At 36.4% G+C, this 24432-nt stretch overlaps 1 long non-coding RNA gene across 1 annotated transcript in view; it reads left to right on the top strand.

The window, feature by feature from the left end:
* LOC106506459 overlaps positions 1–24432 on the top strand; it is a 352618-nt gene that overhangs the window by 280217 nt on the left and 47969 nt on the right. The window contains exon 2 of the long non-coding RNA XR_002339789.1: positions 8560–8610. This is a non-coding gene — a long non-coding RNA (uncharacterized LOC106506459). The remainder of the gene's footprint in view (positions 1–8559; positions 8611–24432) is intronic.

The following is a 24432-nucleotide window of genomic DNA, read 5'->3' as shown; positions in this document are numbered from 1 at the left end:
CTCTCAACTTTGCAAAATGTGAGAAAGAATGGCTTTCACACAGCAGCGTGGAAGAAAGGGGAGCATGTGTTGAAACTGTCACTGATTTAAGCTCACTTTTCCCTTTAGAATGTCTTTCTCATGGCAGGGAGAGGGCGGGTTATCAGAGCACATACTTCAGTAGGCACTGAATCGCCTGCATAATTACCTCCCCAAATCTGTCTCGTTGAGAAAAACCTTCCTTGTTGGCTTTTTAGGATACACTGTGAGTGTATTTTACATTTTGTTTTCAACTTATTTCAGGTACTACAGTTAGCCGTTTGGCTAGCCTTATATATGTCAGCCTGAGTGAATGGTTTCCCTTTACGCAGTGTCTGGAAGTCTAACTAATGGTACCATTATAAAGTGAGGAGAGGAAACAACTCCAAGAATCACAGTCTTTTGTAGAAATTGCCTTGTTCCTTCTGATTTGTGAAGTCTACCAACTGTTAAGAGTTCCTTGATTGAGGCTAACAGCCCTTGAACATAGGGATGGAGTTGAGTTTTAATGCAACTGAATTGAAAACTATATAGTACTTTGTAGGCCCACATAGATTGGCCGGCTGGCAAATGAGGACTGGCAAAAAGCTCACACCGCATAAATGTCTCTTAAGCTCATCTACCTCAAATTCTTTTTCTATCAATGTTGGCATATTTGTCCCAGGTCCCTGGACTCAAGTCCTTGTGAGGAATTGTAACTGAATTTTTCAAGATCACCTCTGAATTAAGGCAGTCACCTCTTATGTCATGTGGAGCAAGTTTTGTCTTTGCTAGTCTCCTAGATGTTCTCTATTTCTTTAGCTTTTGTTTGTGTGTGTGCAGATATATTTTTATTTTTATTGTGTAAAAACCTAGGGGATTGCATGGCCATATAGTAACTGAATATTTAACTTTATTAGAAATTGTCAAATTTTTCCAAAGTTACTTCTATGGCTTTTATCTTATCACTTCCTAGGAGTTTTCTTCCTGCAACCTTTGCCAGGGCTAAGGGCCTCTTCTCTTGCTCTATAGAAACATATTTACAGCATTCTCACAGCACTTGTGAAGTTGTAGGAGAATTGTATTCATTGTATGGGGTTCTCCATGGCATATTTCTGCTATCCTTTCACTCCCAGAGCCAAGTGCAGTGTCTAGATCACACTTGGTACTCAACAAATTTGAACTGAACCAGAATATTTCAGGTTCTTATGATCACAAAAAAGTGCTGCAGGAGCTTTATAATTGACCTCCCTGTCTCCCAGGCACTCTCACTAGCTGATAGATGAATATCAATAAAACACTGTTGATAGATGAATATAAATAAAATACTGTTCTTATGATTTACCTTTTTTTTTTTCTTTTTCTTTTTAGGGCTGCACCCATGGCATGTGAAAGTTGTCAGGCTATGGGTAGAATTGGAGCCCTATGCCACAGCCACAGCAATGTGAGATTGGAGCCATGTTTGCGACCTAGAACACAGCTCATGGCAACATCAGATCCTTAACCCACTGAGCAAGGCCAGGGATCAAACCCACATCCTCATGGATACTAGTCAGAGTCGTAACAGCTGAGCCACAATGGGAACTTCCAATGTTCTTAGGATTTTCCTTCTCCCTTAGGATCTACAAAAGTTTCCTAATACTTCATGAATATTTATGATCAAATGTATCTGTCTTTCCTTGTGCCTCCGATCCTACCTTATTTATTCAAACACATCACCACTGCTTGCTCCTCAACTGTGATTTCTTTTCAACCCACACTGCTCTCTTTTGCCATCATCACTTGTAGGTCAATAGTGGTAAACTTTCAACTTTACGTAAGTTTTTCACATTTACAAAAGCCCATCACAGTGCATCCTTATTCTCTCATCTACTAATTTTTTACTCTCCTTGCTGCCTGAATATTTTGCCTTCTTCATGTCCTAGTTGAAATTCCTATTCTCTTGAAGAGTCAAGTCACCATTATCACTTCTATGATATCTGCTGTAAGAAAAGAAGTAATCTTTTCTCCACCAATATTTTTTTCATAAGATACGTAAACTTGGAGTTCCCGTCATGGCGCAGTGGTTAACGAATCCGACTAGGAACCATGAGGTTGCGGGTTCGGTCCCTGCCCTTGCTCAGTGGGTTAACGATCCGGCATTGCCGTGAGCTGTGGTGTGGGTTGCAGACTTGGCTCGGATCCCGCATTGCTGTGGCTCTGGCGTAGGCCGGTGGCTACAGCTCCGATTGGACCCCTAGCCTGGGAACCTCCATATGCCGCGGGAGCGGCCCAAGAAATAGCAAAAAGACAAAAAAAAAAAAAAAAAATACATAAACTTGCTTTTTACCATACTGTTTCTTCCATTATAAATATGTCCTCCAAGTTTTCCTAATTTTTAAAGCTGCATATTTTATCTTTTCAAGTAGCTTCAGAGTTTATCAAAAGTAAAGACCAAAATTTCTCTCTCTATGTATATTTTCATTTGTGGTCCTTAGAACAGAAGAGATTCTCTTTGTAGGTGGCATCTACTAAGATTTTCTACTCCTGTGAAATAAATTTATCTTCTCATATTTAAATTCATTCCTGGAAGATAGTTGGTGCATCTTTAAGCTTCTTTCCCTGAAGTATTCTTGTAGTAAAGTCCTTCAAATATTTAGAAAAATTATTTTTTTCTACATCATGACATTGATTTTGACCCCATCCACAGAAATGAGATTTTGCCATACAACTAGTAAGATTGCTCTTCCAAGTACAAATGATAATCTATAACATAATACATTGTATTGATATGGCAATGGCTAATAAACTAGATTTGAAATAAAGGATAAGTTGAGCTTTTTTGGTTTTTAGTTCAGTTCAATAAGGTGATAAAACATACCATTTGGAAAAGAAGATGTTAGTTTACAGATTTACTTTCCTTTGGTTGCCTACTGTAGATTTATTTTTATTTTCATATATATTAGCAATATTACATAAAATTAATGAATGCCTATATCATGGAGACTAGGTCTTTGCCTCGCCTCCCCCCAAAAGTAAAGCAATTTTTAAATGGAACCAAGTTGGGGAAAACAATGATAGTAATGCGAAGATAAAGTACCATGTTCTGTATAATGAGATCTACTATTTAGCTAACAACCACTTTTTCACATGTTATAATTGGATAGGATTTATGATTGAGGTTAAAGCTTCACAAGCAAGCAAATCCTAGATATTTTTTAAAAATGTAAACACGGTGGTAACAATGCTGGACTCCAGAGAGTCCAGCATTATTTATAAAGTCAATTGGGCTATGACAGTGATCCTTCTTTTTATCTCTTATAAAGCTCAAACTTTATTTTCCAGCTTTTTCTCAGAGCTCTACAACCTATAACTTAAACAGCATATATCAGGCATGCTAAAGTCGGCACTTCCCATCAGGGAACTTGAGCAATTGACTTGCTGTCCTGTTGAGAAGATGAGCAAATTGGTATGGGGCAAAAGGTCAATCTGCATTCATGGTGTGCTAATGTCTTTGGAGATGAAAAAAATTATAATAACCCTTCTGGATATACCACACTGTATGCATATCTTCAACAAATGTGTAAATTCTTTGAAAATACTTTAAATGAAATGGAACTGGCTATTTTATCACGGTACTACTTACTGGTGGCCTTCTGCCTCCAATTTGAGAGGTACTTTCATGGGAAAGAAAGTTGTCCTGGAACTCTCCATTCAGATAGGAGCTTGTCAGAGGTGTCTAGCTTCCTCCATCCCTTTCATTTATTAATCCCATATCCATTGGGTGATAATTTAATGAGCTACCCACTATTACTTAATTTGTAATGAGTACAGCACATCTGAATTTCAAAACATTACATCCTAGTATTTGTTTCACCATTCCATAGCCTGCTATATTGAGGAGATGTTTTTGGTGAAATCAATTAATTAACAGTCAATCACAAGGGCCCTGTCATTTGGAGGCTTGCACCAACATACACCATATAAACATGATTAATAAAAGAACACCCTGGAGTAAAAGAGGTCAATCACTGTATTGTGACATTAAAAATGGGACTTTGGCATGTCAACAACTTTAATTGAGTTAAGTGTTCCATGAAAAGAATTGAAAAAGTCAAAATGAGAAACAGTGTTCTTCATTATTTCCAAAATTGTTGATGCAGGATTTTTTTCAAGTAAGGGAATTTTGCATCCCTAAAAGAAATATCAAAGGACCAGTTGATCTCTCTGAAAAAAGAATATTAAACACCTCCATCAATAAAAAGAAAAGACTAAAACTTGACGTGATATTAAATCGTTAGTAATTTTTGTTCCTTTAAATTTCATAAGACTAATAGTAATAAAGGGAATTTCAGAAGACATAATGATGTACAAATTCTAAAGAGAAATTGTTATAGGTGTGTGTTACTTTGCCTTTTGTCAGTCTATCCCAATCATTCTATTTTTAGGTTACTAAAAAAAAGCCTTTTATTATGTAAATAATCTATGAATGACATACATACAGTACAATGAATGGATTTTTTTTTTTTTATCTTTTTGCCTTTTCTAGGGCCGCTCCCATAGCACATGGAGGTTCTCAGGCTAGGGGTCCAATCGGAGCTGTAGCCGCTGGGCTACACCAGAGCCACAGCAACGAGGGATTGGAGCTGCATCTTCAACCTACACCACAGCTCACGGCAACACCGGATCCTTAACCCACTGAGCAAGGCCATGGATTGAACCTGCAACCTCATGGTTCCTAGTTGGATTCGCTAACCACTGAGGCACGACGGGAACTCCTACAATGAATGGATCTTAAGTGTTTCAATTTAATGTTTTGATAATTGCACATACTTGTATGAAAATGTAGTGTTTTATCATCCCAGGAAATTTTTTTATGGCTCTTTTTATTAAGTCATTCATTGCCACCAGGTGCAACTACTTACTCCTGTCACCATGGATTAGTTTTAACTGATCTAGAACTTTATGCAAACGAAATATACAATATGTACTCACACAATATGCTTGAGACACATCCATGTAACAGAAGAAATATAATCTGTATCTTTTTATACAGATTCTGCTTCTTTTTATTGCTGATTATTATTCCACTGTGTGGACAGAACATAATTTGTTTTTCTGTTTTCCTGCTCATGGGCATTAAAGCAGTTTTAGTTGAGTTACACTTTCAAAAACTTCTCTATGGAATTTCAAAAACTTCTCTATGGAATTTCACAAACTTCTCTATGGAATTTCACTTCATAGAAATGAACAAACTCTTTACCTGGCTATTCTCCTCCTAGCTGCCCAGCTAAAGCTGTTCATTTTTCTGAAGAAGGTGGGTAATTTTAAATGAATGATGGAAAACTCATGTCTGTCATTGATGAAGAATTTAGCTATGGCTAGTAATGCCTTAGAATAGTCAAACTGTTCTAAAAGGAAATATATTCATTAGAATTCATATTTAGATGATAAATACAAGCATATTTGAAAAATTATAATGATAATGTATAGTTTATACAGATATTGTAGTTTATATAGGTTATAGGTATTTGGACAATATTTTTAAAATGCTTAATCCGTAAATAAAATATCTCTAATCTACTTAATAGTATTAAAAATTCCATTTATTGATGTGCTTTAATTTATTTTTGTTTTAGAAGTTTAAGTGAATCAGGGTAGGCAAAGATACAGATTTGTGTTCATATATTTTTAGCGATCAAGAAAATGCATGTTGTAAAATGCCATGATTATGTATAGAGTAGTACCTCTGTCCAAAGACTATAATTATTTAGAATACAGTAGGCATACTGTTAGCATAATTTACTTCATTGTTCAGAATAGCTATAGAAATGGTCCTACTTCACATGATTGACAACTGCTTTGAAAATGTGAAGGAATGGGCTCAAATATCAAATTAAAGGCATATCATAATATGTTTTTTAGCTTGTCATTTTGTTGCATCTGCTTTTATACTCTTATTCTGATATGAAATTAAATTTCCCAGTATGGGTGATTTTTTTTCTTTCCCCCTCTAAACTCTTAGCTTTTTGTGAAGAGGGTTTATTTTTTGTTTGCTTCTGTGTCTTTGAATCCTAATGTCCACTCCAGTACCCAGAACACAGTAGGATGTAAATATTGGTAGAATGATTGAATGCCTATGTACACCATGGCTAGGTTTGAGTGATATGTGTCTGGTTTTGTACTGCATCAAATACCATAGCAGTCAAAATGACCACAAGAACAATTTTTTTGTGATTTTTGGTAATTTATCTTAAATAGTTTTCCTTATTCAGTTCTTACTACATAGAAACCAGATTAATGTTGTTTGCTATTTGAATAATGCTTTCCATTTTCTAGTGTGAAAAAACTTTCTAAATTTATTACTGGGAAAAATGTTTCCTAGTGCCTAGGGGCTGTGAAAATCTACACTAGGGACACTGAGGATTGTTCTCAGCTAGAAGGATTGTCAGTTTCTCTTGTCTCTATGCCCACTCATTCTCCAACACTCTAATCTGCTTCTGACCATAACATTCCACAAAATGCTGCCAAGTCCAGTAGACTCTTATCTCTTCCTCATACTGGCATAATACTGACAGAACTGTTCATTTTCTTTTTCCTTAAATGTGCTCCTTTTCTGGCCCTCTCCTGGTTTTCTGTCTGCCCATAAGACATTTTCTCAGCCTTCTTTTTAGACCCTCCTTCTCAGTCCACACTAAAATCTTTCTTCCACCAACCTGGACCTTTTCTTCTTTCTCTCCTCTCTCCATGGCAGACCATAGAAACCTCCATGGCTTTACATTCCTCACGTAGTCTGATGACTTCTCCCTTTATAGCTCTGACACAGAGCTCTCCTGAGCTCTGGACTTGCATATTCAATTGCTCTTGACATCTGTTTTTAGATGTCTTATAGATATCTCAACTAAACAAAGACTGAAAAAGAGAAGTCCTGATTCTTGTTAGCCAATCTGTCCTTTATCCGTCTACTCCAATAAATGGAAACTCTATCTACCCTCCTGTTCAAACTAGAATCTTCCTGTGAGACATTATGGACTCTTATTTCATATCAGTTTTCCAATTTCTTGGCAAAGTCTGTCAATTCTGCTTTCAAAATATGCTTTGAAATCATCCTGTCTTCCCATTTTTCATCTCCTTCTGCCTTACTAAGGCTACCATCATCTATCTCCTGAACTATAGCAATTGGGCCTGATGGACCTCCGTCCCTTCTCCTACATTTTATAATCTATTCTCCACACAAAAGCAGTAAGAATAAGATTCTCCTCTAGGACAAATTATAAGACCGGAAGCCATAAAACTCCCAGAAGAGAGCATAGGTGGAACTCTCTTTGATATAAATCATAGTAATATTTTTGTATCTATCTCCTAAGGCAAAAGAATAAATAAGCAAGTGGGACCTAATTAAACTTAAAAGCTTTTGCATAGCAAAGGAAATCATCAGCAGAAGGAAAAGACAACTACTGAATAGGAAATAGATAGTTGCAAATGATATAACCAATAAGGAGTTAATATCCCAAATATTCAGCTCATATAGCTCAGAATCAAAAAAACCAGCAACTCAATCAAAATATGGGCACAAGACCTAAATAGACATTTTTCCAAAGAAGACATACAGATGCTGAACATTGCTAATCATCAGAAAAATGCAAATCAAAACCACAGTGAGATAGCACCTCAACCTGTCAGAATGGCTATCATCAAAAAGACCACAAGTAACAAATGTTGGTGAGGATGTAGAGAAAAGGGAATACCTGTGCATTACTGGTGGGAATGTGAATTGGTATAGCCACTATGGAAAACATTGTAAAGATTTCTCAAAAAACTAAGAATAGAACTTACATCTTACCTAGCAATTCACTAGTGCGTAAAGGTTTGAAGAAAAAGGAAACACTAATTTGAACAGATATGCACACCCAAATGTTCATAGCAGCATTATTTATAATATAGAAGCAATCCAAGTGTCCATCAAAAGATGAATGGATTAAGAACGTATATAGATATATATATCTGCACATACAATGGGATATTATTCATTCATGAAAAAGAATCACCTAATTTCTCTATGCCTAAATTCATTTTCTTCATCTGTATAGAAAATGATGAAAATAATAATTTCAATGTCACAGTTTCTCTGAGGACTAAATGTGAAATGTTTCGAATAGTGCTGGGTGATACCTAAGTGCTCAATAAGAGTTCTTTTTACTCTGTTACTGTAGCATTGCCCAGCACTCACTTCCACCCACTTTTTATCTTTTAGCTCTCACTTTTAAAATCATCTGCTAGAGTTCCCTGGTGGCATAGTGGGTTAAAGTTCTGGCATTGTCACTGCTGTGGTGTGAGTTCATCCTTGGCCTGGGAATTTCTGGGTGTGGCAAAAAAATTAAATAAAATTAAATAATCTGCCTAGAAAAGGCAATTCTTGAACATCTTGGCTAAAACTAGCCCTCTTTGTAATTTTCTATATTTCATTTCCCGTTTATGTCTTTTATAGGACCTAACACAGTATGTAAATATTTTATTTACTTGGTTACTTTCTTCTCTGACTCTGTGTCTCTTCCTCTCTCTTTTTTTCCTTTTGGTTGCTAGAATGCAAGCTCCTGGAAGGCAAGGATTCCTGCACATGACTGCCTGCATGTGGTAGGTCCTTATAAATACTTTTTGAGTGAATCAACGAATGCATGACCTTCTAGCAGCTAAGAATTCATATACAATTCCCAGGCATAATGGTAGTCACTCATATATACTTGTCACCTTCTTTTAGTGACAGATCCAACATCAGGGTAGAGATGAGTAAAGAGAGACAAGTTCTACTAAGGGTTCCAAATTGACAGAACCTGTGAGTCGAGAACCCCCTTGATTTATACCTAAAAATGGATATACCTTAGTGTCCCTATCAATAGAATGAAGTCTACATACTTCCACATAAATTTATATAACTTCCATCTAGCTTTATAATTCTCCTGTATATGAGAGTGTGTATTTTCATTATATAATTAGCTGTTATTTTCATTGGAGATGATTATTTCCTTTTATTTATTTTATTTATTTTTAAATTTTTTTTTTTGGTCTTTTTGCCTTTTCCAGGGCTGCTCCTGCAGCATGTGGAGGTTCTCAGGCTAGGGGTCCAATTGGAGCTGTAGCTGCCTGCTTACGCCAGAGCCACAGCAATGCCAGATCCGAGCCGTGTCTGCGACCTACACCACAGCTCGTGGCAACGCCAGATCCTTAACCCACTGAGCAAGGCCAGGGATCGAACCCACAACCTCATGGTTCCTAGTCGGATTCGTTAACCACTGAGCCACGACGGGAACTCCCTATTTCCTTTTTAAGTTGAATAAGTTAAGTATTTTTAACTTGCTGATTATCCAATGAGAGTTGTATATGGAGCAGTTAAGACAAATCAAATGAAGAAAGTCCCATTTCCTGAAGATTACCCTCTGTGTTTTTTGTTTGTTTGCTTTTTTTGGTTTTGTTTATAACAGATGCTCTAGTTTTAGATCTAAGTGCCTAGGGCAAGAAAAATAGTTTTCTAATTCAATCACTTTCTGTAGTGGCTGATAATTGACTGTTACATTTAATGATTCAAATAAAAAATAGCACCCCTCCCCAAAAGAGGATTTTCTTCATAGATTGCTTTTCCAAATTCCTGAAATAAAGAACCAAAAGGAATGAGCATCTTTCAGCTACAGATGAAGGAAGATGAAACCCAAGAACACTTGGGGAGGGGGATAAAAGAGAGGGGTTGTGCTGCCCTTGAATTCCTCTGCTCCTTCGAGCTTGTGTTATTTAGATGGTATTGCTGACACCCTTTTTTATAGAGGGTCCTTCATTTGACCTTATTAAGGTTTCACGGGGATATGCTGCGATGTTTGAAATACATTATGCCCCCTCATGCATTGTGGCCCCTTTTGGAGCAGAACTGTAGCTCTGAAAAGAGAAGCTCTGTTGGGTATTGGGGAATATCTGTCCATATTCAGCTAGCTCTCACGGGCCTAATGGTATTGTCTGCTTTGAAATTTGTTCTTTGTTTCTGAAGAAAGTATTTTTTTCACTTTATGGTTTGTATTTATAATAATTTCCAAAGAACTTTGCCAAGAGTTATAGATCAAAAGGCCTTGTTACAAGTATAGACTATATTTATATATATTTCTTCATTATGGCATAATATTTTTTTAAATTGCTCCAATGCTTTGTTTGATTTGAGTGCTTGTTTTTAAGAACTTGAAAAAGTGGGCTTGCTACCTCTCTGTTCAAAGAGACATTTGTTCAATCTCTGTGTGTCAATGCCTCTGTGAATTGGTTCTTTGTGGTCACAATAAAACATTGCTTCAGTTTAAAAAAATAAATAAATAAAAAAGAAAAAATAGCAGCCAACCCCATATAAGACCATATCATATATTTATTTTATTAATACAGATATTTTCCCTTGAGTTAAATATGCTTTCTTTTGAAAATATATTAAAATTATAAATATGTATGTAAGTATAACATACACAAAATAAAACTATACAAATATAAAATGTACCTCTTAGTAAAGTTTCACAAAGTGAATACATCCATGAAATTATCATCCAGATTAATAGAGTATAACAGGCACTAAAAACACGCCTCTCTTACTCCCTCCCAGCCTTGCTAGCCACCTTCTTGATGTAGGAAAACAAAATCCTGGATTCTGATATCATGGATAAGTTTTCTCTACTTCTCAATTTTATTTATAAATAGAATCATACACTATGCACTTTTTTATGTTTTTTGACTTCTTTTGCTCACTATTTTCTTTATGAGATTAACCATGTTTTTGAATGTAGCATTAGTTATTACTTTGAAGTTGAATATATTTTCCATTTCATTAGAGATTATTTTAGAGAGCTTACAAGTGTACCATAATTTATTTATGTTACTGTTTATAGAATTTTTTTTTTTTTTTTAGTTTTTGGCTTCTATAAACAATGATGCTATGAATATCCATATTCATGTCTTTTAGGGCAAATCAGTACTCTTTTCTGGCTATATACCAGTAGAAATGTTGGGTCACAGGGCACTTTAGAGGACAGTGCCATAGCCATTTTTAAAGTTATTATACAAATTTGTACTTTTGTTAGCAGTGTTGGAGTGTAAATTGGTGTGTAAGTTGTAAGTTCTTCTCCAGTACTCAGGAGTGTCTGTATTTTCAGTTTTATTCATTCAAGTGTGAATGTATTGAATTCTTACTGTGGTTTTAATGAATATATCCCTGGTGCATAATGATATTGAGTGCCTTTTCATATATTCATTGACCATTTGGATATCCTTTATTTCTCAAGTTCTTCCTCAAGTCTCTTGTTCATTATTCCAATTAGATTTTTGTCTTTTTTTTGGTTGACATTTTAGAAGTTCTTTATACATTCTGCATAGAAATCCTTCATGAGCTAAGTGTATCATAAACATATTTGTTACTTACGTTTTTTGACTCAATGCTCTCTTAATGAGAAATTCTTACTCTCAATGTAGTCTGATTTATCAGTCTTTCCATTTTCATTGAATACTTTTTGTGTTCTATTTTAAAACCTTTTGGCTACTTCAGAGTCATGAAGACATCCTTTTAAGTTATCACATAGAATTTTGTTATTATTTAGATTTAAGTATGTAATTCATATGGGAATGATTTTTGGATGTGGTGTAAGATTTACTTTTTACTTTTTATATAATATATACATCTTATTTGCTTGACACCATTTATTGAAAAGAACATTCTTATTTCATTGATCTATGGTGTTTCTTTTCCACAAACCAAGTATTTATATAGTTCAAATAATGTCAGAAATGTATTTTAAAGAGACAATATCTATCATTAACACTGTCAACCACATTTAGTACTGCAGTAACAGTGATATTTTAATAGCAAATGTTAAAATGTTAAATGCTAATAACATTTTTTTAAACCTTTCTTGTATCAAAGTGACAATCTGATGAAAGCTTTGAACTCTATTCACAGGAAACTGTACATTATACAAAAGGTTTGAATACAATTTTAAAGTTGTTTGTGAACATCTTACAGCCCATGTGTTCCTGATTTGTGAATGCTTGAGTTATAATATCCCATGAATAAATGATGCCATTTCACTATATAGCATGAAAATTAAAGTTTAATCTTTAGAAAAGGAGGCAGTAATAATTTTTTGATCTTGTATTTGCATTTTTTTACAAAATATTTAACTTTGTGTTATAAGTATGTTGTATCTAAATAATGCATATTCAGTTTCTTTTTTCAACAAGTGGATATTTACTGTGTACTATGCAACTAAAACAAAGGCGAGAATGCTGAGTTTGGTGTCTAGTGTGAGAAGCCAAACATCAAGCAGCAACTTATCTTTTTCAATAAGATGACATGGAAAAAGCTGAAATTGTTTTAAGAGCATGTTTTGAGTAACCTAGGCTAAGTTGTGGATTTTATGGGTGGTCGTGGGCAAGAGTCATATCAGGGGAGTCTTATATAAGAAAGGAACATTTTAGTTTAAGTTGGGTCATGAATATGAATTACTAGTTGAAAGTGTGGGTGAGAAGAGAACATTTCAGAATGAAGCAGCAGTGGGTACAATGTCTATAAGGAAGGCAAAAGCATGTTCAGTTGAGAAGAAAAAAAGCCAGCCTGGGCTGTTGGTGCATCTAAAGCTAGGGAGGTGCAGCTCCCAGCAAGGTGAGATAGATTGAGGCATTTCTTGAAGAGCACTGGGAAGCCAGAGGGAACTGTGGAGGCCAGCACCATCAAGAGATGATGGTGCTTGACTTTGAGTCAGATCAGGAAAAACAATGAGAAGTGGTGGGCTGTGATAGAAATTGATGAGAGAACTCATAGGATTTGATGATAAAGATTTGCTTTATGGGAAGAAGAGAAGGGAGATCTCTTTCTAGGTTTTGGGATTATACAACTGAGATTAAACACAACTGTAGGGTGTGTCAAAAGGACAGCATTTTTTTTTTTTCCGTTTAGATGGACAGAGTGCATAGATCATGCATTTACTTTTGGGTTTGAGTTTGAACTGATTTTAAGGCAACTGCACAATGAGATTGAGTTGACACTATGTAGATTGTTTGCTGAAGATCCGGGAAATGGTCTAGCTAGAAGGTGTACATTTGGAAGTCAGTGGAATTTTAGATGGCTCTTAAGGCTAAGTGTGGAGCTTGTCAAGGAAGGCTCTGCAGGCTCTGCAGAGAGTGGTTTTTATTTTTCCTGGTTCAAGTTGGCTGTGTTTGAAATCAGCTAGTTAAACAACTTTCACTTGGAAGCAAATACATGATAGCTCTCTTGGTCACTGATGATTGTCAAGATTTTTTATTCAGCTTGGAGACCTAAGAGTTGTTAGACTTGCCATTAAGAATTAAAGAAATGATAACTTTGAAAGTATATTTTGTCTGAACCATTATGAAAAAGAAATGTCATCTTTTAGTAAAACCATAATTTGATACCTTCAAGTGATTGTGGTAGCTATGGATTATTTCTATTGGAAGGTGTATGTGTGTGTGTGTGAGTATTAAACTGAGTGTTTAATATCTATTCTACTTTGTCTTTAGCCCTTTTCCATCAAAATTTCACAGTTTTATTAGTATTGTTTATTGTAATGAACCAGAAATACTTAAAATATTAGATTTTTTAGATGTCTCCAGAACTACGAAAATGAGTCCTGAGACAATGGGCTTTGGGGCTCATTTGGAGGGTGACTGTAGAAGAGTTTCAGAATTTTTATGGCTGGGCATCTGTAGAAAGAAGTTACCACAGTGATCCTGCAGCTGCTAAGAAAATAAACATGAGACTGTTTCACAGTTTTGCCTAAGACTAATCCTGCACCTTCCAGCGCCTGGCACAAAAGATTCCATGCATTGGGTAATTACTGCAAGGTTTTTTTTGTTTGTTTGTTTGTTTGTTTTACCTTGGCACTATTGGCATTTTGGCTGGAAGATTCTTTCTTATGTGCTGTCCTGTGTTGTGTGCTGTCCTGTGTATTGCTAACTAACATTATGCCAGATGCCAGTGGCACCTCTGCCCAAGTTAAGACAACAAAAATAGCTTCAGATATTGCCCTATGTCCAGGGGGATGTGGAGGTTGGGAGATAGCCAGATGGCCCCCAGTTGAGATTTATTGAATGAGGAAACATTTCCTTCCTGAAAGATATTGGCTGTTCTAAGGGCTTTTTGTCCTCCCTATATATATCCAGGAGAATGGAAGGGTCTTAGTCTCCAGATCATGTGAGAGAAGAGCCTCTTGGTCACCCTGTGGTCAGAGGCTTAAGTCACAGGTCAAGTCAGGTGCTGATGGCACATATAGGGAGGAGCAGTGAGACAGGGCTTGAAGTTGTGGGTTGTCTCCTAGCCAGCAGGGGCTCATCCGGGGCACACATGCGTGCCTAATTTATGTCTTCTAGGTTTTATGAAAGAAGGTTTTCACAAGATGACAGTGGAACCCTTGTGAGATATCTTAGCAGATAGGTCAGAGATGGACTCTAGAGGTTAAAAGTTACCATTTAACTGACTCCTTTCTCTTTAGGTCAAATTACTTACAAAGAGCAATCTGAAAAAACGGCAGTGAAACTGCCATTTCATGAGCATGAAAATTCCTTTGAAAGTCTAGTATTAAATGGCCAAAGAAGTTATTATGAACTTCCAGTTTGAATTTACTTTTGTATGTGACTAGTGATGTTATTTGACATATTTCTCTTCTGACTAGTCCTGTATACCGAATAGATCAGCAGACAAAGGCTGTACAGAATTAAGTTGTACAGTGCTCACTTGAGGCTGCAAGTCTTCATTGTGCCTCAGCTTTATACATGCATTCTTACTGTAAGGCTTTCATTGAGTATGTGCTTATAGGGTAAGGGTGGTTTCTTAGAATAGCACTCTCTGGAGGAAGGAAACAATATGTTCTTCACCAGCATTTTTGTTGATATCTTTGACTATAGCTAATTCAAATTTTTCTGTATAGTTCTAGAAAACACAGCTGAGCTGGACCTGGCACGACATGCCATAGGATAGCAGCCAAGTGGAAACGTGTATTGTTATGACAATAGAGGGATATAAAATCATGCTGGCTGCCAGCAGGATTGGAAACCTAGTGACCTAAATGAACTCAACCAGAAATCCATTAAATGATTTAATTTTGGGTCCATTCAGCTATTGATTATACTTACAGTGCTGGGGCAGCAGCAGTAGCAATATCAAAAGCAGCAGTGAAATCCTGAGTAAAATTATTAAGAGAAATTAACTGCTGTATAAAGTGAGTAGATTTCTGATATGAAGGGGCTGGAACAACTAGAATAATAATTTTCTGACAAGGGTGATTTATTCCCTGTGCAATGGAAAAAATAGATTTCTACAGATTGTTCATGTCAAAACATCAGAACATAACAGGTGTCTCAACATCTGAATGCACTGTGATGTTCAACATTTTTTGCCTTTCGAGAAAAAACTAAAAACGAACGAACAATAGGTTCATGTACCGCAGGCCATGAGATCTTTCATGCTGGAGAGGTGGGGTAGGGTACAAATATTACATGAAATGGGAGTGACAATTTGTAGCTATTGTAACTGCTCACATTCGCATTGAGAATATTAAATGTAGAACCTGTTCACAGAGGTGAGCTCAGCTGTTCCATATTATTTGTATAGTCACAGAGAAGCATGTCTCTCTCTCTCTCTCTTTTTTTTTTTTTTTTTTTTTTTCTGGTGCTGTACTATAAGCAAGCTGTAACTCTAGCTTTAAAACAAACTCTAGGAGTTCTTATTGTGGCACAGCGGAAACGAATCTGACTAGTATCCATGAGGGTACGGTTTCGATCCCTGGCCTTGCCCAGTGGGTCAGGGACTGGCATGGCCGCGAGCTTTGGTGTAGGTTGCCATCGCAGCTCGGATCCTGTGTTGCTGTGGCTGGTGGAGTCAGCAGTTGCGGCTCCAATTCAACCCCTAGCCTGGGAACTTCCATACGTTGCGGGTGTGGTTCTGAAAAGCAAAAGACAACAACAATGAAAAAAACAGAATCCATAAGCAAACAAAATACAAGTCCTTTATTTTAGGAAATGGAAAAATAGAAATATGAATGATTTTCACTATAATTTAAGGTATTGAGAGTAGAAAAGCATGGGTATAATTCCATAAAAATCCCTTTTCAGTTTATGGAAGAAGTCTTAAAATATTCATAGAGCTTGTAATTTTTACTTTTCACTAAGAATAAAACAAAGAGAGAATCCAATTGTTTGCACCTTGTAAGGACCATATTCTTATTAGTATTGCAGATAACGAAGAATAGAAAAAAGGCTCATCTGATTGTGATGTTTTATTTTCAATTATTTTAGACAGGGACAGTTTTGTCTTTGGTTTTCACTAACAAAAGCAGAAACAAGTAACCTACAAGATACTCAGCTACGACAAAGAGTTCATTTATTTTTTACATGATGAGATTTACCAATATTTGAGCCAAATATAGGAGAGCAGATTTTTAGATTCAACTATTTCCCAATTTTTCCACTTTCGAAGAATATTATCAGTCACTAGAAATAAAGTGCAATAAATAATTCTCTGTTTCAGCTCAAACTTCTTGTCCTGTCCAAAACCTGCCTTGATTCTGGAGGCAGAAAGGACCCTGGTGTCTGGTGACACATTCTGGTCAAGAGATTTCTATTGGTTTTGGCTACATTCCAATAGTATGAGTAACAACAAGAGTGATATTAGCAGTCATAATTATTGGAGAATTCCTTTTCTTTGCAGAGACTACAATTTTTCACATTATTTGTTCCTTCAAAGAAAGTCAGGATGTTGATACAAACAATAAAAAGTTTTAGTTTGGGAAGTAAGAGTGAAACTGGAAATGTGTACTTATTAATAATTACAGTAGTTAAAATTGAAGAGACAGATTTTCCGGATTCAAATAATGACTTTGTAATTTACAAGTCCCAAGATCATAGAAACTGTATTTCTCTTTTCTGTCTCCTTATTGACCTTATCTGTAACATGAGAATAACAATTCCACCCAGCTTCTAGGTTTATTGTGAGGATTAGATACATTCCACCCCCCCCATCTCCGCACGTAGTAAATACTCAGTTGGTGCAAAATGTTATTATTTGCTGTTATTATACATTATGTCATTGGGTCACAGTTCAGACACTTTGAAGTGGGGTAGTTTGGAAATTCTTGGGTGGAGACAAAATGGGAAGTTGTGACTCCTTCTCACTCTTGAACCAAAATGAAAATATAAAAGAAAGCTAAAATATGTTGAGGGTTTGCTATTCACCAGATATTTTTAAAATGTATTGTTTCAGTTAATCCTCATATTAAGTCTGTGAGGAATATTTTTTCACCCATTTAGAGCAAAAGACCCAAAGAGGTTTTTTTTTTTTTGTTTGTTTGTTTTTTTGTTTTTTAAGGCCACATCAGTGGCATACGGAAGTTCCCAGGCTAGGGGTCAAATCAGAGGCTGTAGCTGCTGGCCTATACCACAGACACAGCAGTGTGGACTCTGAGCCACATCTGTGACCTATGCAACAGCTTGTGGCAACACCGGAACCTTAACCCATTGAACAAGGCCCGGGATTGAACCTGCATCCTCATGGATCCTAGTCAGATTCGGTAACACGCTGAGCTGAAATGGGAATTCCCCCCAAAGAGTTTGAAGTTATTAAAATTCACACATATTAGCAGAATAGTTTGAATCCAGATGTGCTGTGTGAAGTTCTTTCCACTTCATGACCCAAGCGCACTTTCCACTTGTCATGGCTCCACAATACATCGGGAGTCTTGGAATGTCAAGTCTCTCTAGAAGTGCTCTTACAGTCAGAGTTATTCCAGCAGGATAGCCCCAGGCAGCAATAATCCAGAGACAACTCAGGGATGAAATTAATAGATGTGAATTATATGGAAGACCTTCCTTTTCTAACCTCTCCTTTTTCTTTTCTTTTTTCTTTTTTTGCTTTTTAGGGCCACACCTATGGCATATGGAGGTCCCCAGGTTAGGCGTCGAATCAGAGCTGCCGGCCACAGCAATGCAGGATCTGAGCCTTGTCTGCAAGGTACACCATAACTCACAACAATGCCAGATCCTTAACCCACTGAGTGAGGCCACGGATCAAACCTGTATCCTCATGGATCCTAGTCGGATTCGTTAACTGCTGAGCTACAGAGGGAATGCCTTGTTTTTTTTTTTTTTTTTTTTATTATTATTATAGTTGATTTACAATGTTCTGTTCTTCCCTCTCCTTTTTAAGGTCCCAGACACTATCTAAACTCTTGGCAGAACTTAGAGTTAGCAATGTCCTATAGTCTGTCTTGCACTTAACAGTGGTTTTGATAAACTGAAGTCTACCCAGACTTTAGAGTTCAAGGATTAGTGTTTCCAAAGGCTCATTATCCATTTTAAAGCTCTTAGACCTGAGTAACTCTTAAGCAGATCTAAAGTATGGCTTGCAAAAGATAGCAGGTCTGACTTGGTTAGTTTAAGAAAACTGTGGTGGATAATGCTGCGATAGGTAGGGTTGGAGGATAGTTTCCAAGTGAGGTCAAGTCTGATTGCTTGGAGGTGGCTACTTGTAATGCCATGTTGAGAAAGTGATGAGACTGCATTCAAAGACAGAGTGACTGCTGTCATCAATTAGCAATGTCGGCCAGGGCTATGGAAAGGAATATTGGTATCATGCAAACTACTTCTTTGTCATTTCTGGTCTAGAAGCAGTAACAAAATATGCAGTCAGTTTAAATATGACTTTTATCATCCGTGAATTAATTTTACAAATCCTCCTTGCTGCTCAGGTGGGCCTTCTTTCCTCACTAATCTTTATGTACTCCTCTTGAAGATGTATGCTCTTTGCAAATGATAACTCTTCTTTGGTCAAGTAGCTGCATTATTCTGCCCAAAAGCAACAAAAATTAGCTTCTGAGAAGAAATGCCCACACACTAGTGGATCTATTTTAATCTGTTTTCAAGAGTGTTGGGAATTTCTTTTAGAATCTGCAATGTATTACCTATATAACTACATATTTAAGAAATGGTAGTAAATTATGGAAACAACAATAGGGTCATTTTAATAGTTTAGACGATAGGTTTGAAGAATGAGCCAATATTTCTACATTCTACTGGGTAAAATCATCCCATGAATATAGAATTGTATAAAACTAATTTTTGCAATCAAGAGCTCTCAAATTTGTGTGTTTTATTTTGATTTTACTGTTCATGGATCATTTCCCAGGAATATATTAAATGATGTAAAGATTAATGCTGTGGGGACTTTTTGAGGATTTTATTTCTGCATTGACTGATATGTTCTTAACCTTGAATGTTATTGATCCATATTTAATAGAGAAGTGGATATATTCTTTTCAGAGTATCTCAAATTGGGTATTAGCATTTAAAAAAAAACAAATGTACAGATAATGTTCTTTACATCAACTGAAAATGTATTGTTTCAGATGTTAAATGATGAGTTAAAGAAAGAAATCATTAAAAAAGCTAAGGTGGCATTTCAATTTAGAGACATATTGAGCCTTTGAGAAAATACATATGCTTTTTTTTTTTTGTTTTTGTTTTTTGTCTTTTTTAGGACTGCGTCCATGGCATATACAGGTTCCCAGGCTAGGGGTCTAATTGGAGCTGTAGCTGCTGGCCTATGCCACAGCCGCAGCAACACAGGATCTGAGCCGGGTCTGCAACCTACACCAGAGCTCACAGCAAGACTGGATCCTTAATCTACTGAACCAGAGGCGGAACCTGCATCTTCATGGAAACTAGTCAGATTTGTTTCCACTGAGCCATGATGGGAACTCCCATATGACTTTTTTTAATACTACTTTTTTTTTCTTTGAAGTAAGGGTGTCTTGGATTTGCTTATTAAGCACTAAATAACTCCAAGGGAAAATAACCAAATGTTTTTGTGTACAAATGTTGCATCAAGTTATATGTTGCATATCACATAGAATTATCTTTTAACACATGAAGATTTGAGATTGATTAGAAGTAAATTGCTTTTCCAAATTATAATAATTATTGTCAAGCAAATTTAGTTTACTTCTAAATCATACAGTTTTCTTTTACATTTGGCTCATCACATTTGCAGATGGAGAATTGCTTTGAAATAAAGTTGACTTCCGGTTTGAACATGGCTTCAGAAGTTGGCATTCTCACGCTTCTCCTGCAAATCATAAAAGGAGCAATAAGAAGGATGGAAAACAAACTAACAAACGAAGGCTGCAAATTTTATTTGCAATTAAACTGGGAGACAGAAATAATGCCACACTCAATCATATAGGTAGGAACTGCCATGAGCATCTGAAATCTGGTGGAAACCATGAAAGAAGAAAGAATTAAAGGGAAGAAGAGAAGTTAAAGGAAAGAATTAAAGGGAAGAAGCACAAAAAAGGGTGAGAAGGCCTAGGAAAAGAGGCCTATTTCTATATTCAGAAAATTGAAGCAAATAAACACTTCCTGAAGTGGCAAAAGCTTTAGCCTTTGTTTTAATAATGTTCCTGAACTTAGACTGAGCAGATCTAGAGGCAGAAGCCTTTCTGGACTCAGTTTGTCCCTGAGGAGAGTAAGTGGGCCCTCACAGAAACGTGCAGTGCTTTCAGGAAGCAGTGTGTCTGTGTTTGTGATAACAGAGGAAGGAACAGCTGCAGATTTGTCTGGTAGGTCAACCAAGAGTCAACTGGGGAAATATCAGCAAAAGGCTGGAAGTGAGCACTGAATGAATATATCTAATTCTGGAACAAAGATCAAAATAAATGTGGGGATTAGAGTGATGGTATAGAATGAAAATCTCATTTATTATAACAGGAAGAATGATTTCACTTAGAAGCATTGGGAAAGGAAGGGTGAAAGAAGGTGGAAAGAACTGTGTTTGATAATGGCTTCATTTATAATAACTGAGTCTCAAATTTTTATTTAAAGTTGGAAAATATATTAGGTCAAAAATATAGAATTGCCATTTTATAATCCCCAAACAGCTGAATATCAGAAATCTTATAGAGTTCAAATCACATCTAAGACACTCTAAATTGTAAAATGCTCTATTTTGAGCTCTGCCACTGAGTAAGGAAAAACATATCACCAATTACATTTATAACTTATCTTTGATTGTAAGTCACATTTCAATTTTAGAATACTAATATGTGAAAAGTTGGATTCTTCCATTCAGTAAAATGTGGTAAAACTTATAAGCATATGTTATAGCAAAAGGAAAATATATAATTCTATTGGAAAGTGTTATGATAGAAGACAAGGAATAAAAAATGCTAATTTTATCACTGCTCATAATAGAGAGCAAATAGATATCACAAAATATAGAGCACAATGGGTATGCACAAATTATAAATTATAGTGATAAACAATTCATCAAAAATACTGTATTGTCTATATATCAGAAGAGGTAAACACACTTAACATGTAATACAAATATAAAATGAATCAAATAATGAAGTTTACTTCGTATTCATGCAGCACACTACGTTAGATGCTACTGGCTTTTGAGGGCTCACCTAAGTGCAGTAATTCAGGCATCCATGCTCCTTTGATTTTGTGGTTCTGTCGTCTCCACCATAACTTGCCATCATCCAGGAAATAGGGAAGGACCACAGAGGAGATGCAAATCCTTCTTAAAAGCCAACTTTAAGAAAGATCACATCACTTTCCTTCACATTCCATTAACTTGAAATTACTTCTTTGGGTATGTCCAACTTTGAGGAAGGCTGCGACATGTAGAGTTGAGCTAGATGCTCAGGAAGAAGAGGAGAACGCAACTGATGAACACTACAGTGTCTGCTACAGCCTTCAACTCAAAAGTAAGAAAGGGGTTAGCAAAATAATCTAATAAAAATTTAAAAGAATGTAGAAAGATGAAAATCAAGGATTAATGAATTTGAAAAGAGAAAAAATTATAGAATTAATTAGTAAACTCCTAAAGCAATGAAATGTGTATATTCTGTTATCTAAGCTAAAAGAAGAATGAGTAGTTAAGAATATATGTTTGAATTGCTTGTACTTTTTTTTTTTTTTTTTTTTTTTTTTTTTGTCTTTTTGCCTTTTCTAGGGCCATCCCATGGCATATGGAGGTTCCCAGGCCAGGGGTCTAATTGGAGCTGTAGCCGCTGGCCTACACCATAGCCACAGCAAGGCCAGATCGAGCCGCGTCTGCAAACTACGCCACAGCTCACGGCAATACTGGATCCTTAATCCACTGAGCGAGGCCAGGGATCGTACCCGAAACCTCATGGTTCCTAATCGGATTCGTTAACCACCGCGCCACGACGGGAACTCCTGAATTGCTTGTATTAAACATAAAATAATTCTGGGAGAGTTCCCGTCGTGGCGCAGTGGTTAACGAATCTGACTAGGAACCATGAAGTTGCAGGTTCGATCCCTGCCCTTGCTCAGTGGGTTAATGATCTGGTGTTGCCATGAGCTGTGGTGTAGGTTGCAGACGCGGCTCGGATCCCTCGTTGCTGTGGCTCTGACGTAGGCCAGCGGCTACAGCTCCAATTAGACCCCTGGCCTGGGAACCTCCATATGCCATGGGACGGCCCAAGAAATGGCAAACAAACAAACAAACAAACGAAAAATTGTTCTAGAAGTATAGATGCAAAACTAATGATAGTGATTATTGTGTGTGTCTGGAGATGTGGAGATTGGGTGAAAGGACAAGGTGCAGAGGATCTTCTTATATACTTTTGTGCTATTTTCATTTTTAAAATATTTTAATTTTTAAACCTTGTGGAATATACCACTTATTTTAAAAATATTTTAAAAAACCAAGGGTAGATAAAGGAAAAATTATTAATTAAGCAAAATTGGCTTTGTAAATTTGAGTTCCAGGGTTACTTATGCTAACATATTTTGAGAAGAAGAAAATGTCTTTACAAGGGGACTGCAAAACAATCAGCTAATGATGCACTGTTGTAATAAATAGCATAGCTGTTGTATCTGTGAGACCCTAAGCATAAAAACACAAAGTGAAACGATGATAGCTGATGAAATTTGGCAGAGTAAATGGTGACTGTTTGACCATAGTCTGGCCTTTGGTGGATTGTCTCCCAATGCTGAGAACTATTGAACTCCTACTTTCATGTCTAGCTAATACTGTATGTGATGGGATTTTCCTGCTTTGTAGCCTTGGAAGTCCAGAAAGTAGGAACCCCTGATCTTGATATTTTATTCCCCGAAGTGATTATATTAAGTCTCTTTGATGACATAAAGCATGCCTAATTCATTCTTATTTCCCCAGTATATAAAATATCTAAGGTTCTGAATTAATGGTGAATAACAGTAGTGAAATGTGGTATCCTGCAGGTAGTAATTCAACCACAAGGTAAAACCAGTACAGCGAGCCCTTTGGGAGGCAGCAGAGAAATCCTAATGACTTACGAGGGCCTTTGGGTACATTACTTCCATGTTCTTCTGGAAATAGAGGAAGAAAATGTCTTATAGTCAATCTTAGAGCTCTCTGTATCAGATGGAGTTAGTGCCTTGTTATCCAAAGAGAGTGATTGATTGAAGATTGAAGACAAATATCAAAGAGGCAGTCAATGGGCAAAAAATAGAGAAGTAGCAAGAAGTAGTCTCAAAGTACATTCTAAATTGCTTCTTTTCTTTACACTGCACTCATCTTTGACCCCACTTTGCCCTTTAAATATCTCAAGATTCTGAAGGAAGAGAAGGAAGAGATACTTCAAATAATCTACTTTTAGTTTTGGGCTTGTTTTTCTTTTTTTCCGTCTTTGTTTTCTTTTTTATATAAGCAATAGGACCTTCTTTTTAACTTGGTCACCTTTAAAAAATGACCCAGCTGAGATGGGTCAGGGAGACAAATGAAAGAAAAAAATTTGTGAAGAAGTAATTCAGAGTCAATATTGTCCAATAGGCTGAGTGAAAGCTGCCCTCCACAGCATGGTCTTATATGACCTACTCAGATATGTCTGTTCATATGAGGTTAACTTTCCCCAGACTGCCTTTGATTCACATGAGTGGTTGAGGATGGACAATCAAAATACATCTAAGTCTGTGGTCATGGCTCCCTTATCTGGGAAAGCCATGCATAGACAAACACTACAGAGAATCCATGCTGTTTGAGGGCAAAGCAAAAAGAAGTCTCTGCTTGGTTCTAGGTCTCTTAGAGAGGTGATTTGAAGAGGGAGCTTCCTCCCTTTTTAAAGATGCTGCTGCCTCTCTCATAATTCTCAAATTTATGAGAATTATGGGAATAATTAGGGTAGTTGTATGTCCTGCTTTTCCCGTGACAGTTTTGGCTTATGCCTGCTGTTGGAGCACAACTATAAAGTGCTTTCTTTCATTCTAAAACGTGTTCTGGTTTGCATGATAAATTATATGGTCTCTCTAAGAATTATAATTTTGAGATTATAGATATTCCATGTATGAGAATAACAACCAATATATTCAAGTGTCTTTTTTAACACTGAGATGAATGATTGGGTCTCTAAAGACCTGATTGGAAAG

Source organism: Sus scrofa, chromosome 16 (assembly GCF_000003025.6).
Source record: "Sus scrofa isolate TJ Tabasco breed Duroc chromosome 16, Sscrofa11.1, whole genome shotgun sequence".
Classification (NCBI taxonomy): domain Eukaryota; kingdom Metazoa; phylum Chordata; class Mammalia; order Artiodactyla; family Suidae; genus Sus; species Sus scrofa.
The sequence above is the reverse complement of the archived record's forward strand: the minus strand, read 5'-3'. Positions and strand labels throughout refer to the sequence as shown.